This window comes from Aegilops tauschii, chromosome 5 (genome assembly GCF_002575655.3).
Source record: "Aegilops tauschii subsp. strangulata cultivar AL8/78 chromosome 5, Aet v6.0, whole genome shotgun sequence".
Classification (NCBI taxonomy): Eukaryota; Viridiplantae; Streptophyta; class Magnoliopsida; order Poales; family Poaceae; genus Aegilops; species Aegilops tauschii.
Window position 1 is genome coordinate 10,188,396 of NC_053039.3, and position 13,170 is coordinate 10,201,565.

Genomic DNA, 13,170 nt, shown 5'->3' on the forward strand with positions numbered 1-13,170 from the left:
TATGTGATGTGATATGGCCAAAAGGATGTGATGAATGATATATGTGATGTATGAGATTGATCATGTTCTTGTAATAGGAATCATGACTTGTATGTCGATGAGTATGACAACCGGCAGGAGCCATAGGAGTTGTCTTAATTTATTGTATGACCTGCGTGTCAATGAATGATGCCATGTAATTACTTTACTTTATTGCTAACCGTTAGCCATAGTAGTAGAAGTAATAGTTGGCGAGACAACTTCATGAAGACATGATGATGGAGATCATGGTGTCATGCCGGTGACGAAGGTGATCATGCCGCGCCTCGAAGATGGAGATCAAAAGGCGCAAGATGATATTGGCCATATCACGTCACTTTATGATTTGCATGTGATGTTTATCATGTTTACATCTTATTTGCTTAGAATGACGGTAGCATAAATAAGATGATCCCTCACTAAAATTTCAAGAGACGTGTTCCCCCTAACTGTGCACCGTTGCGAAGGTTCGTTGTTTCGAAGCACCACGTGATGATCGGGTGTGATAGATTCTAACGTTCGAATACAACGGGTGTTGACGAGCCTAGCATGTACAGACATGGCCTCGGAACACATGCAAAACACTTAGGTTGACTTGACGAGCCTAGCATGTACAGACATGGCCTCGGAACACAAGAGATCGAAAGGTCGAACATGAGTCGTATAGTAGATGCGATCAACATGGAGATGTTCACCGATGATGACTAGTCCGTCTCACGTGATGATCGGACACGGCCTAGTTTGACTCGGATCATGTATCACTTAGATGACTAGAGGGATGTCTATCTGAGTGGGAGTTCATTAAATAATCACATGAACTTAATTATCATGAACATAGTCAAAAGGTCTTTGCAAATTATGTCATAGCTTACGCTTTAGTTCTACTGTTTAAGATATGTTCCTAGAGAAAATTTAGTTGAAAGTTGATAGTAGCAATTGTGCGGACTGGGTCCGTAAACTGAGGATTGTCCTCATTGCTGCACAGAAGGCTTATGTCCTTAATGCACCGCTCGGTGTGCTGAACCTCAGCGTCGTCTGTAGATGTTGTGAAACATCTGACAGACACGTTTTGATGACTACGTGATAGTTCAGTGCGTAATGCTAACGGTTTAGAATTATGGCACCAAAGACGTTTTGGAACGTCGCAGAACATATGAGATGTTACGAAGACTGAAATTGGGATTTCAGACTAGTGCCCACGTCAAGAGGTATGAGACCCCTGACAAGTTTCTTAAGCCTGCAAACTAAGGGAGAAAAGCTCAATCGGTGAGAATGTGCTCAGATTGTCTGAGTACTACAATCACTTGAATCGAGTGGGAGTTAATCTTCCAGATGAGATGGTGATGGTTCTCCATAGTCACTGCCACCAAGCTATTAGAGCTTAGTGATGAACTATAACATATCAGGGATAGACATGATGATCCTTGAGCAACTCGCGATGTTTGACACCGCGAAAGTAGAAATCAAGAAGGAGCATCAATTGTTGATGGTTAGTAAAACCACTAGTTTCAAGAAGGGCAAGGGCAAAAGGGATACTTCATGAAACAACAAATCATTTGCTGCTCTAGTGAAGAATCCCAAGGTTAAACCCAAACCCGAGACTAAGTGCTCCTGTAATGAGGGGAACGGTCACTGAAGCTGAACTACCCTAGATACTTGGTAGATGAGAAGGCAGGCAAGGTCGACAGAAGTATATTAGATATACATTATATGAATGTGTACTTTACTAGTACTCCTAGCAGCGCCATGGTATTAGATACCGGTTTGGTTGCTAAGTGTTAGTAACTCGAAATAAAAGCTGCGGAATAAACGGAGACTAGCTAAAGGTGAGATGACGATATGCGTTGGAAGTGTTTCCAAGGTTGATGTGATCAAGCATCGCATGCTCCCTCTACCATCGAGATTGGTGTTAAAGCTAAATAATTATTATTTGGTGTTTGCGTTGAGCATAAACATGATTGGGTTATGTTTATCGCAATACAGTTATTCATTTAAGGAGAATAATGGTTACTCTGTTTATTTGAATAATACCTTCAATGGTCTTGCACCTAAAATAAATCTCGATCGCAGTGATACACATGTTCGTGCCAAAAGATATAAAATAGTAATGATAGTACCACATACTTGTGGCACTGCCATTTGAGTCATATTGGTATAGAACGCATGAAGAAGCTCCATGTAGATGGATCTTTGGACTCACTCGTTTTTGAAAAGATTGAGACATGCGAACCATGTCTATTGGTATATATGCATGAAGAAACTCCATGCAGATGGAACGTTTGGACTCACTTGATTTTGAATCACTTGAGACATGCAAATCATACCACATGGGCAAGATGACTGAAAGGCCTCGTTCTCAGTAAGATGGAACAAGAGAGCAACTTGTTGGAAGTAATACATTTGATGTATGCAGTCCAATGAGTGTTGAGGCACGCAGTGGATATTGATATGTTCTTACTTCACAGATGATTTGAGTAGATGCTGAGTGTATTTACTTGATGAAACACAAGTCTGAATTATTGAAAGGTTCAAATAATTTCAGAGTGAAGTTGAAGATCGTCGTGACAAGAGGATAAAATGTCTGTGATATGATCATAGAGATGAGTATCTGAGTTACGAGTTTGGCACACAATTAAGACATTGTGGAAAGTGTTTCACAATTAATACCGCCTGGAACACCACAGTGTGATGGTGTGTCCGAACATCATAACTGCACCCTATTGGATATGGTGCATACCATGATGTCTCTTATCGAATTACCACTATCGTTTATGGGTTAGGCATTAGAGACAACCGCATTCACTTTAAAAGGGGCACCACGCAATTCCGTTGAGACGACACCGTTTAGAGAAACCTAAGTTGTTGTTTCTTAAAAGTTTGGGGCTGCGATGCTTATGTGAAAAAGTTTCAGGCTGATAAGCTCGAACCCAAAGCGGATAAATGCATCTTCATAGAATACCCAGAACAGTTGGGTATACCTCCTATTTCAGATCTGGAAGCAAAAGTTATTGCTTCTAGAAATGAGTCCTTTCTCGAGGAAAAGTTTCTCTCGAAAGAATTGAGTGGGAGGATGGTGGAGACTTGATGAGGTTATTGAACCATAACTTCAACTAGTGTGTAGCAGGGCACAGGAAGTTGTTCCTGTGGCACCTACACCAATTGAACTGGAAGCTTATGATAGTGATCATGAAACTTTGGATCAAGTCACTACCAAACCTCGTAGGACGACGAGGATGCGTACTACTTCAGAGTAATGCGTGATCCTGTCTTGGAAGTCATGTTGCTAGACAACAATGAACCTATGAGCTATGGAGAAGCGATGGTGGGCCCATATTCCGACAAATGGTTAGAAGCCATGAAATCCGAGATAGGATCCATGTATCAGAACAAAGCATGGACTTTGGTGAACTTGCCCGATGATCGGCAAGCCATTGAGATAAATGGATCTTTAAGAGGAAGACGGACATGGACGGTAATGTTACCGTCTATGAAGCTCGACTTGTGGCAAAGACTATTTTCACAAGTTCAAGGAGTTGACTGCGATGAGATTTTCTCATCCGTAGCGATGCTTAAGTCCGTCAGAATCATGTTAGCATTAGCTGCGTTTATGAAATATGGCAGATGGATGTCAAAACAAGTTTCCTTACCAGTTTTCGTAAGGAAAGGTTGTATGTGATACAATCAGAAAGGTTTTGTCGATCCTAAGGATGCTAAATGGTATGCTAGCTCCAGCGATCCTTCCATGGACTAGAGCAAGCATCTCGGAGTCAGAATATACGCTTTGATGGAGTGATCAAAGTTTTTGGGTTTATACAAAGTTTGTTAGAAACTTGTATTTACAATAAAGTGAGTGGGAGCGCTACAACATTTCTGATAAGTATATGTGAATGACATATTGTTGATCCGAAATGATGTAAAATTTCTGGAAAGCATAAAGGGTTGTTTGAAAGGAGTTTTTAAAAGGAAAACCTGGATAAAGCTGCTTACATATTGGGCATCAAGATCTATATAGAGATAGATCAAGACGCCTGATGATACTTTCAAAGAACGCACACCTTGACATGATTTTGAAAGAGTTCAAAATAGATCAGCAAAGAAGGAGTTCTTGGCTATGTTACAAGGTGTGAGTATTGAGTAAGACTCAAGACCTGACCACAGCAGAAGAGAGAGAAAGGACGAAGGTCGTCCCCTATGCTTTAGACGTAGGCTCTACAATATGCTATGCTGTGTACCACACATGAAGTGTGCCTTGCCATGAGTTGGTCAAGGGGTACAATAGTGATCCGGGAATGGATCACATGACAGCGGTCGAACTTATCCTTAGTATCTAGTGGACTAAGGAATTTTCTCGATTATGGAGGTGAAAAGGAGTTCGTCGTAAAGGGTTACGTCGATGCGAACTTTGACACTAATCCGGATGACTCTGAGTAGTAAACCGGATTCGTATAGTAGAGCAGTTATTTGAATGGCTCCAAGTAGCGCGTGGTAGCATCCACAAGATGACATAGATATTCGTAAAACACACACGGATCTGAAAGGTTCAGACCCGTTGACTAATAACCTCTCTCACAAGCATAACATGATCAAACCAGAACTCATTGAGTGTTAATCACATAGTGATGTGAACTAGATTGTTGACTCTAGTAAACTCTTGGGTGTTGGTCACATGGTGATGTGACCTGTGAGTGTTAATCACATCGTGATGTGAACAAGATTATTGACTCTAGTGCAAGTGGGAGACTGTTGGAAATATGCCCTAGAGGCAATAATAAATTGGTTATTATTATATTTCCTTGTTCATGATAATCGTTTATTATCCATGCTAGAATTGTATTGATAGGAAACTCAGATACATGTGTGGATACATAGACAACACCATGTCCCTAGTAAGCCTCTAGTTGACTAGCTCGTTGATCAATAGATGGTTACGGTTTCCTGACCATGGACATTGGATGTCGTTGATAACGGGATCACATCATTAGGAGAATGATGTGATGGACAAGACCCAATCCTAAGCCTAGCACAAGATCGTGTAGTTCGTTTGCTAAGAGCTTTTCTAATGTCAAGTATCATTTCCTTAGACCATGAGATTGTGCAACTCCCAAATACCGTAGGAATGCTTTGGGTGTACCAAACGTCACAACGTAACTGGGTGGCTATAAAGGTGCACTACAGGTATCTCCGAAAGTGTTTGTTGGGTTGGCACGAATCGAGACTGGGATTTGTCACTCCGTGTAAACGGAGAGGTATCTCTGGGCCCACTCGGTAGGACATCATCATAATGTGCACAATGTGACCAAGGAGTTGATCACGGGATGATGTGTTACGGATCGAGTAAAGAGACTTGCCGGTAACGAGATTGAACAAGGTATCGGGATACCGACGATCGAATCTCGGGCAAGTAACATACCGATTGACAAAGGGAATTGTATACGGGATTGATTGAATCCTCGACATCGTGGTTCATCCGATGAGATCATCGAGGAGCATGTGGGAGCCAACATGGGTATCCAGATCCCGCTGTTGGTTATTGACCGGAGAGTCGTCTCGGTCATGTCTGCATGTCTCCCGAACCCGTAGGGTCTACACACTTAAGGTTCGGTGACGCTAGGGTTATAGAGATATTAGTATGCGGTAACCCAAAAGTTGTTCGGAGTCCCGGATGAGATCCCGGACGTCACGAGGAGTTCCGGAATGTTCCGGAGGTAAATATTTATATATGGGAAGTCTTATTTTGGTCGCCGGAAAAGTTTCGCACTTTATCGGTATTGTACCGGGAGTGCCGAAAGGGGTCCGGGGGTCCACCAGCCCCGGGGGGCCACATGGGCTGTAGGGGGTGCGCCTTGGCCTATATGGGCCAAGGGCACCAGCCCCAAGAGGCCCATGCGCCAAGAGATAAGGAAAAGGGAGAGTCCTAAAGGGGGAAGGCACCTCCAAGGTGCCTTGGGGAGGAAGGACTCCTCCCTGGCCGCACCCTTCCTTGGAGGAAGGGCCAAGGCTGCGCCCCCCCTCTCCCTTGGCCCTATATATAGTGGGGGGAGGGAGGGCAGCACTACCTAAGCCCCTGGCGCCTCCCTCTCCCTCCCGTGACACCTCTTCCTCCCCGCTTGCGCTTGGCGAAGCCCTGCCGGGATCCCGCTACTTCCACCACCACGCCGTCGTGCTGCTGGATCTCCATCAACCTCTCCACCCCCTTGCTGGATCAAGAAGGAGGAGACGTCGCTGCTCCGTATGTGTGTTGAACGCGGAGGTGCCGTCCGTTCGGCGCTAGGATCATCGGTGATTTGGATCACGACGAGTACGACTCCATCAACCCCGTTCTCTTGAACGCTTCCGCTCACGATCTACAAGGGTATGTAGATGCACTCCCCTTCCCCTCGTTGCTAGATTACTCCATAGATTGATCTTGGTGATGCGTAGAAAATTTTGAATTTCTGCTACGTCCCCCAACAGTGTGAGGGCATGAGAAGAATACGGTGGCCCTTTTTGGCTTCTTGGGGAGCATTGTGCCTCCACACCGCTCCAAGGGAGACGTACTTTCTCTCAAAGGGAAGGAACTTCGGTAACACACCCTTGTCTCCACCGGCTCTTGGTTATCTCTTACCTTTACTTGTGCAAGCTTATATTGTGCTGTATCCCTTGCTTGCTTGTGTGCTTGTTGTTGTTGCATCATATAGGTTGCTAACCTAGTTGCATATCTAGACAACCTATTTTGATGGTAAGTTTAGTTTGGTAAAGAAAGGCTAAAAATTGTTAGTTACCTATTCACCCCCTCCCCTCTAGTCAACCATATTAATCCTTTCAATTGGTATCATAGTCTCGTCTCTTTATTAAGGACTTTGCCGTCCGAAGAGTATGGTTGACAACACAGACGAGGTGGAGGTGCACCCCAGTGTGAATCTGTCCTTGTCTACGGTCGATGGGGGATCCTCGGTCTCTCGTGAGGAGTTCAATGCCGCTTTGGATGCATTGAAAACCTCCATGATGACCGAGGTTAAAGGCATGTTTAAGGATTTTCTTGATGGTCTTAAATTATCCACCGCACCGTTGGAAGTGGTTGACCCCGCTAACAAGGTGACGGATGCTAACTCCAATAAGGGGGAAGCTACTAGTGATCAAGTTCCTTTGCCTAGTGGTAGAAGTGGGAGTGGCATCTTTGCCCATGTTGAACCTCCACTTACTTATGGAGGACCGGTGCCCTCCACACATATGAATCATGTTGGTCCTCCTCCTAAGCTTGTGAAAAATGAGGATTTTGCCTCTTGTGTGTATCGCTTTAAACGTCATTTAAATCATAGTTCTACTAATCTTTGGAGAATTATTGAGCAAGGTTTCTACCCACACGACCCAAGCAACTTCACTCCTAGAGAAGCCGCGGATCATCAATTCAACGATTCCGCTCTCTTCATTCTCCAAGAAGCCATTCCTCCCAAAGATATTGCACACCTCCGACCTTTCACCGTGGCCAAGGAAGCTTGGCAACATGTTGTTTCCATTTACAAGGGAAGCGCAAGCATTCAACGCTCAAACTTTGAAGTGGTGCAAGATGAAGCCGATGAGTTTGCAATGATTGAAGATAAGGAACCTCGAGAGCCTTACTGAAGATTAACTACTCTCGCGGTCTCACTCCGAGATCATGGGAGCAAGGATACAGATGACAATTGGATCAAGCACAAGTTTCTCAAGGCCATGATGCCTTACCATAAGGCCATGTCCTCCGTCATCCATCAAAGGCCGGACTTTCATGCCTTGTCCTCAAGTGAAGTGTTGGATGAGTTTGTTGCAATGAGGATCTTGGACAAGACCGTCGACAATGCGGTGTTGCAGTCTCAACGCTCAAAGAGGCCCAACCTTGCTTTGAAGGACAAGGCTAGTGTGAAAGAAGAAGGTGAAGAGGAAGAAGAGGAGTGTTGCCCGGAAGATACCAAATATGCCTATCATGAGCACATGGCTCTCCCTTCACGACAATTTTGGAGCAAGAAGAACTCAAGGCCCAACTTCAACAAGAACAACTCAAGTGGCGCCAAGGGCAAGCAATGTGTGAGGACATGCTATAATTGTGGCAATGTGAGTCACTTTGTTGTGGATTGACCGTACGAGAAGAGGGAAGACAATGGTGGCAAGCTTATCCCAAAAGACAAGGCCAAGTCCTTCCCCAACAAGAACAACATCACCAAGAAGACTCCTCCCAAGGGGTTGGTGGCATAAGAAGAGTACAATGAGGATGATGATGATGATGATGACGGTGAGACGGTTTCCATGGCCTCCGTTGCCATTGCAACAACTCCGCGGGTGTCCCGCTTTGATTCACCCAACGATAACATCACCGCCAAGTGCCTCATGGCTAAAGCCACTAACAAGGTAACCCCCAACATCAAAACCACCATCACTACTAATCCTTCCTTGACGGATTGCATTGATGAAAGTGAGGGGACGAAGGAGGAGGAAAATGAATTTGAGTCTTTTATGAGTAAGCTCAAGGGTAAGTCCAAGAAGCACTTTGTTGCTCTCTTGGAACAACTTGGTGAAGCCAATAACATGATCGAGGCTCACGAAGAAACCATCTCTAAGATGGAAGGGCATAGTTGTGACTATGTTGATGAGATATCAGATCTCTCTAATGCGCTTAAGGAAGAGCGTGGTCATCGTTTGGCTCTTGAGGAGTCACACAACGATGATCATGCTAAGTTAAAGAAAGATCTTGATCATGCTCTTGTTGTATCTCGTGTGCTCAATTTCGAGAAGGCCAAACTTGGAGTTGACCATGCTAGACTCAAGGAGGAGTTTGATATACTTGACAAGGCTCACAAGGCCTTGAAGAGTGCTCATGCTAGCCTCAAAGAGTCTCCTGATCAACTCCCAGTGAAGCTAACCAAGGAGAAAGCCACATTTCCTCATATGGTTTTAATTGATAATGCAAATCCTACTAACCCGTGTTGTGAGCATTGTTGACACCAGATTTTGGCACGGTCAAGAATTTAATTAATATGGCCTCAAATGGAGAAGTGATATACATATAGAAGTTTCGTATTGTCGATAGAACATATTTGAAGTTTGGGTCATCACCATTCGATCTCATCTCGAAGGCCAAAATTGTGTTCGAAATACTGAGATTTTGTATTCAGAATACTATTCGGCCAATTACGCCCCCAAGACTGCCACGTATGAAAAAATGATCTACACGGATTGTCTTCGCCTCATCGAAACGGTCGATTTGGATATAAAAATCGTTCCAAGCTGAGTGTGTATGCAAAAGTTAGAGCCATCCGAATACAGCCCTATCACGAGCCAAAAGTGGCGCGCCCCACCACACACCCTGTGTGATTTGGTAGCGCGAATAATAGCCTGTTTTGCGCGATCGATTTGACCATCAAGATGACCTATGATCAAAAGACTTTCAACAAAAACGTTGTTCGCCTCGTCGAAACGGTCAAGATTGCTTCTGGGCTCGTTTCCATCCGAGGTCGTTTACCACCTCAAAAATTACCCGCAAGGTGCAGCCAGTTTAAACCGAACAGTTTTGGAAAGTTCGGATAAAACCAATCCGAATTTGACTAGGGTTTTGGATGTGAATCCAAGCCTTTTCCTTGCATGGGAAGTCCAGCCGCCTCTTTTATACCTAAGGAGTGACGGCCAATTGAACAACACACAATCGATCAATTCATCTACCACTTTTACCTTTACTTTTATCTCTCTCCCTTGTTCTTCTTCTTCCTCGTTCTTGAAAGATCGTGGATGTCGCCTAGAGGGGGGGGGGTGAATAGGTGCTTTAAAATAATTACGGTTTAGGCTTGAACAAATGCGGAATAAACCTAACGGTTAATTTGACAGGCACAAAACCTAAAACAACTAGGCTCACCTATGTGCACCAACAACTTATGCTAAGCAAGATAAACAACTATGTGATAGCAAGATATATAACATGAAGCACTATGGCTATCTCAAAGTAAAGTGCATAAGTAAAAGGGGTCGGGTAAGAGATAACCGAGGCACGCGGAGACGACGATGTATCCCGAAGTTCACACCCTTGCGGATGCTAATCTCCGTTTGGAGCGGTGTGGAGGCACAATGCTCCCCAAGAAGCCACTAGGGCCACCGTAATCTCCTCACGCCCTCGCACAATGCAAGATGTCGTGATTCCACTAAGGGACCCTTGAGGGCGGTCACTGAACCCGTACAAATGGCAACCCTTGGGGACGGTCACCGGTACCCGTCAAATTGCTCGGGGCGATCTCACTACTAGGAAAAGGGCTACTAGTCGCGCACCTGTTTTGCCTACTAATGGCACACTACAGGTGCGCCACTAGCACCACGCCATTAGATTTTATTACTAATGGTGCACCATTAGTATACCAGATACTAATGGCGCACCATGTGGTGCGCCATTAGTATATCATTCGGTGCTCCACTGCTATTCCCTCCAGGTGCGCCACTAATAACCTTATAGGTGCGCCACTAGTAATAAAGGAAGGTGCGCCACTAATAAGGGCTTAAATGCGCAACTAGTAATGTATTTGGAAAAAAAATCTAAATTTACAGAAAACAACCTATAAGGAAAAATAATTTAAAAACAAAAAATGAAATAGAATCATAATTTTTATTATAGTAAGAATATTACAATGTCTTTACAAGTTTCCAATAAAAGGAAAATTGCAAGGAAATAAAAGAAAATCCTAAAACTAATCTTCTAGTAATCTTTTCTTCTTTTTCTTCACTTTATCCCTGCAAAATGTAACAAAATAAACAGAAAGACAAACAAACTATTTATAACATGTCAATACTGTCATTTTTTATGCAGAACTAGATATGAGCATATATTTCCAGAATTACATGCTGTGAATATTGTATGAGTAAGATTATAATGGAAATGAATTTTGATAGGCGCCCACTTTCGACAAGTATTTATCTGACAGAGCTAAATAATCAGGGCATTTACCTTTTGATAATATTATTATACTATACTACCAATATACTACTCCACTTGGCTTCATTTGAATGTACAGTCAAATTAAAAAAAATGTGTTCATGGGGCAGCAGCACTAAGATTCGACCGTTTTCTGTCGGCCAACATATATATGGATAAATCAGAGATTAGACATGCATATAAAAGAAGGAAAATCAAGAAATATTAATCAATTGGGGTAGTCATGGTGTACTCAGTTTTATTACGGTGGCCAACTTTCACTATGTGTATATGTTTGAACAAAAAAACTGTGGAAATAATGATAACGAATGGAAGAGTAGCACAAACATGTTCATTCAGTTCCACAACCAACCAAGTAAAGACAGTACCAACAAATGATCAAGAGAAAAGCAACCTTCAAGGCAGATAGGGCAAACATCCTCCTCCTCGATCTTATCTTCAGGAGCACCTTTTTCACATGATTCGTATTCATCCACCTTCAGAGATTCCTGCTGATCATCTGTTTTGCTTTTGATATCTGACTTCTCCAGATCTGCACATGAAAAATTATAAGCTTGCATCACCACCATCACTAGGCTAATTCTAATAAGCCTAAAATAAATAAATTCTAATCAGCCTCAAAGCCCATAAGAGCTTTACCAGGGTTTTCTGTAACTGGCAAACTAACATCATAAGGCAATGGTGCAGGTGGTGCCCGATAAGTGTCAGGAGTGGATGTGTCCAGATTTGTGTCAACGGCGACTATAGCAGAAGTTGGAGATGATCCATCAAAGGCAGAAGACAAAGGTTCATGCTCCTCCTAATGACAGCAAGCAGCATATCACATAGACAACATGACATGTGACATTAAGCAGTAGCATACTAACTAAAAATTAGCATGCCTCATGACAGTAGTATTGAGCACAATTAGTATAGCCTTAGACTAGTAATTCATGCCTTTGATCCTAACAGTTTTACAAAACTGATAACAATAGCACAATTAACAGTACAAGAAAACCAGCAACTATATCCATAGTGCCAACAATAGTAGAAACAACCTAGAACCACTTGAACTAGATACAGTAGGATGTCAATAAGGCATTATCCAAGTTCTTACACAAACCAGAACACCAAATCAGATACATAAGCAAGGGCATGACCACAGGAGCAACTAAAGGGATAGCAACAATTACTGGCAACATTAGAATAACCTTTAGTTGGCCCTAAAACAATCAGCAGTAGCAATGCATCAACAGAGCGGCAACAATGGCCAAGACACTAGAAGTAGTAGTAGGCCAGAGAGGAGAAGTGGAACTCATTGGGCTAGGGTTGTAGCCGATGCCGAGCACGTCACCATACCAGCACGGCGAGGCAGCAGCCACAGCACCGCACGGCGCCAACCAACGCCGGGGTTGCGCAGCACGCCTCCCGACCAGCGGAGGGGCACCGTGCATAGCAGGAGCATGACCCAGGCAACACCAGCACCACCAGGAGGTGTGGGAGGTGGCGTACCCGACTGGAGCAACGAGAAGGAGACTGCCGGCAATGAGGGGCTCATCACCACCGAAACCCTAGCGGAGGGGATCGATGGGAACGACCTCAGGAGGCGAGGATAACCAAATTGAGCCGGTGGGGAAGGTAGATCAGCTCGAGGGGGAGCTGCCGGTGCCTAATCCGCCGCCCGCTGGCTTCGCCGTCGCCGGAGGTGAGGTGGCGGCCGAATCCCTAGCTAGCTACGGGGGACGATGGAGGGTGGGAGCGCCGATTCTGGCCGGAGGGGAAGGAGGCCTGGAGCTTGGGGAGGTTGGGGGAGTGCTTCCCGCAGCCGGAGCTCGCCGAAATAGGCCGGCGTGGGTGGTGGCGGCGACGAGGGAGAGGGGTTCGTGGGGGATAGAGGAGAGAGGTCGCGAGACAGAGAGGGAGGAGGCGTTCGGTGGAGTTGGGTGGGCTCTATCTCATGAGCTCTTTTTTTTGAAACATAATTACTAATGGCGCACCGTGGGGTGGTGCGCCATTACTAGTTCAACTAGTAATGGCGCGCCACCCAACGGTGCGCCATTAGTAGTTTTGAAAAAATTAAAAGAATTTTTTTTTTACTAATGGCGCACCGTGGGAGTGGTGCGCCATTACTAGTTGAACTAGTAATGGCGCACCATCCCACGGTGCGCCATTAGTAGTTTTGAAAAAATTAAAAGAAAAAAAAATTTACTAATGGCGCACCGTGGATGTGGTGCGCCATTAGTATTTTC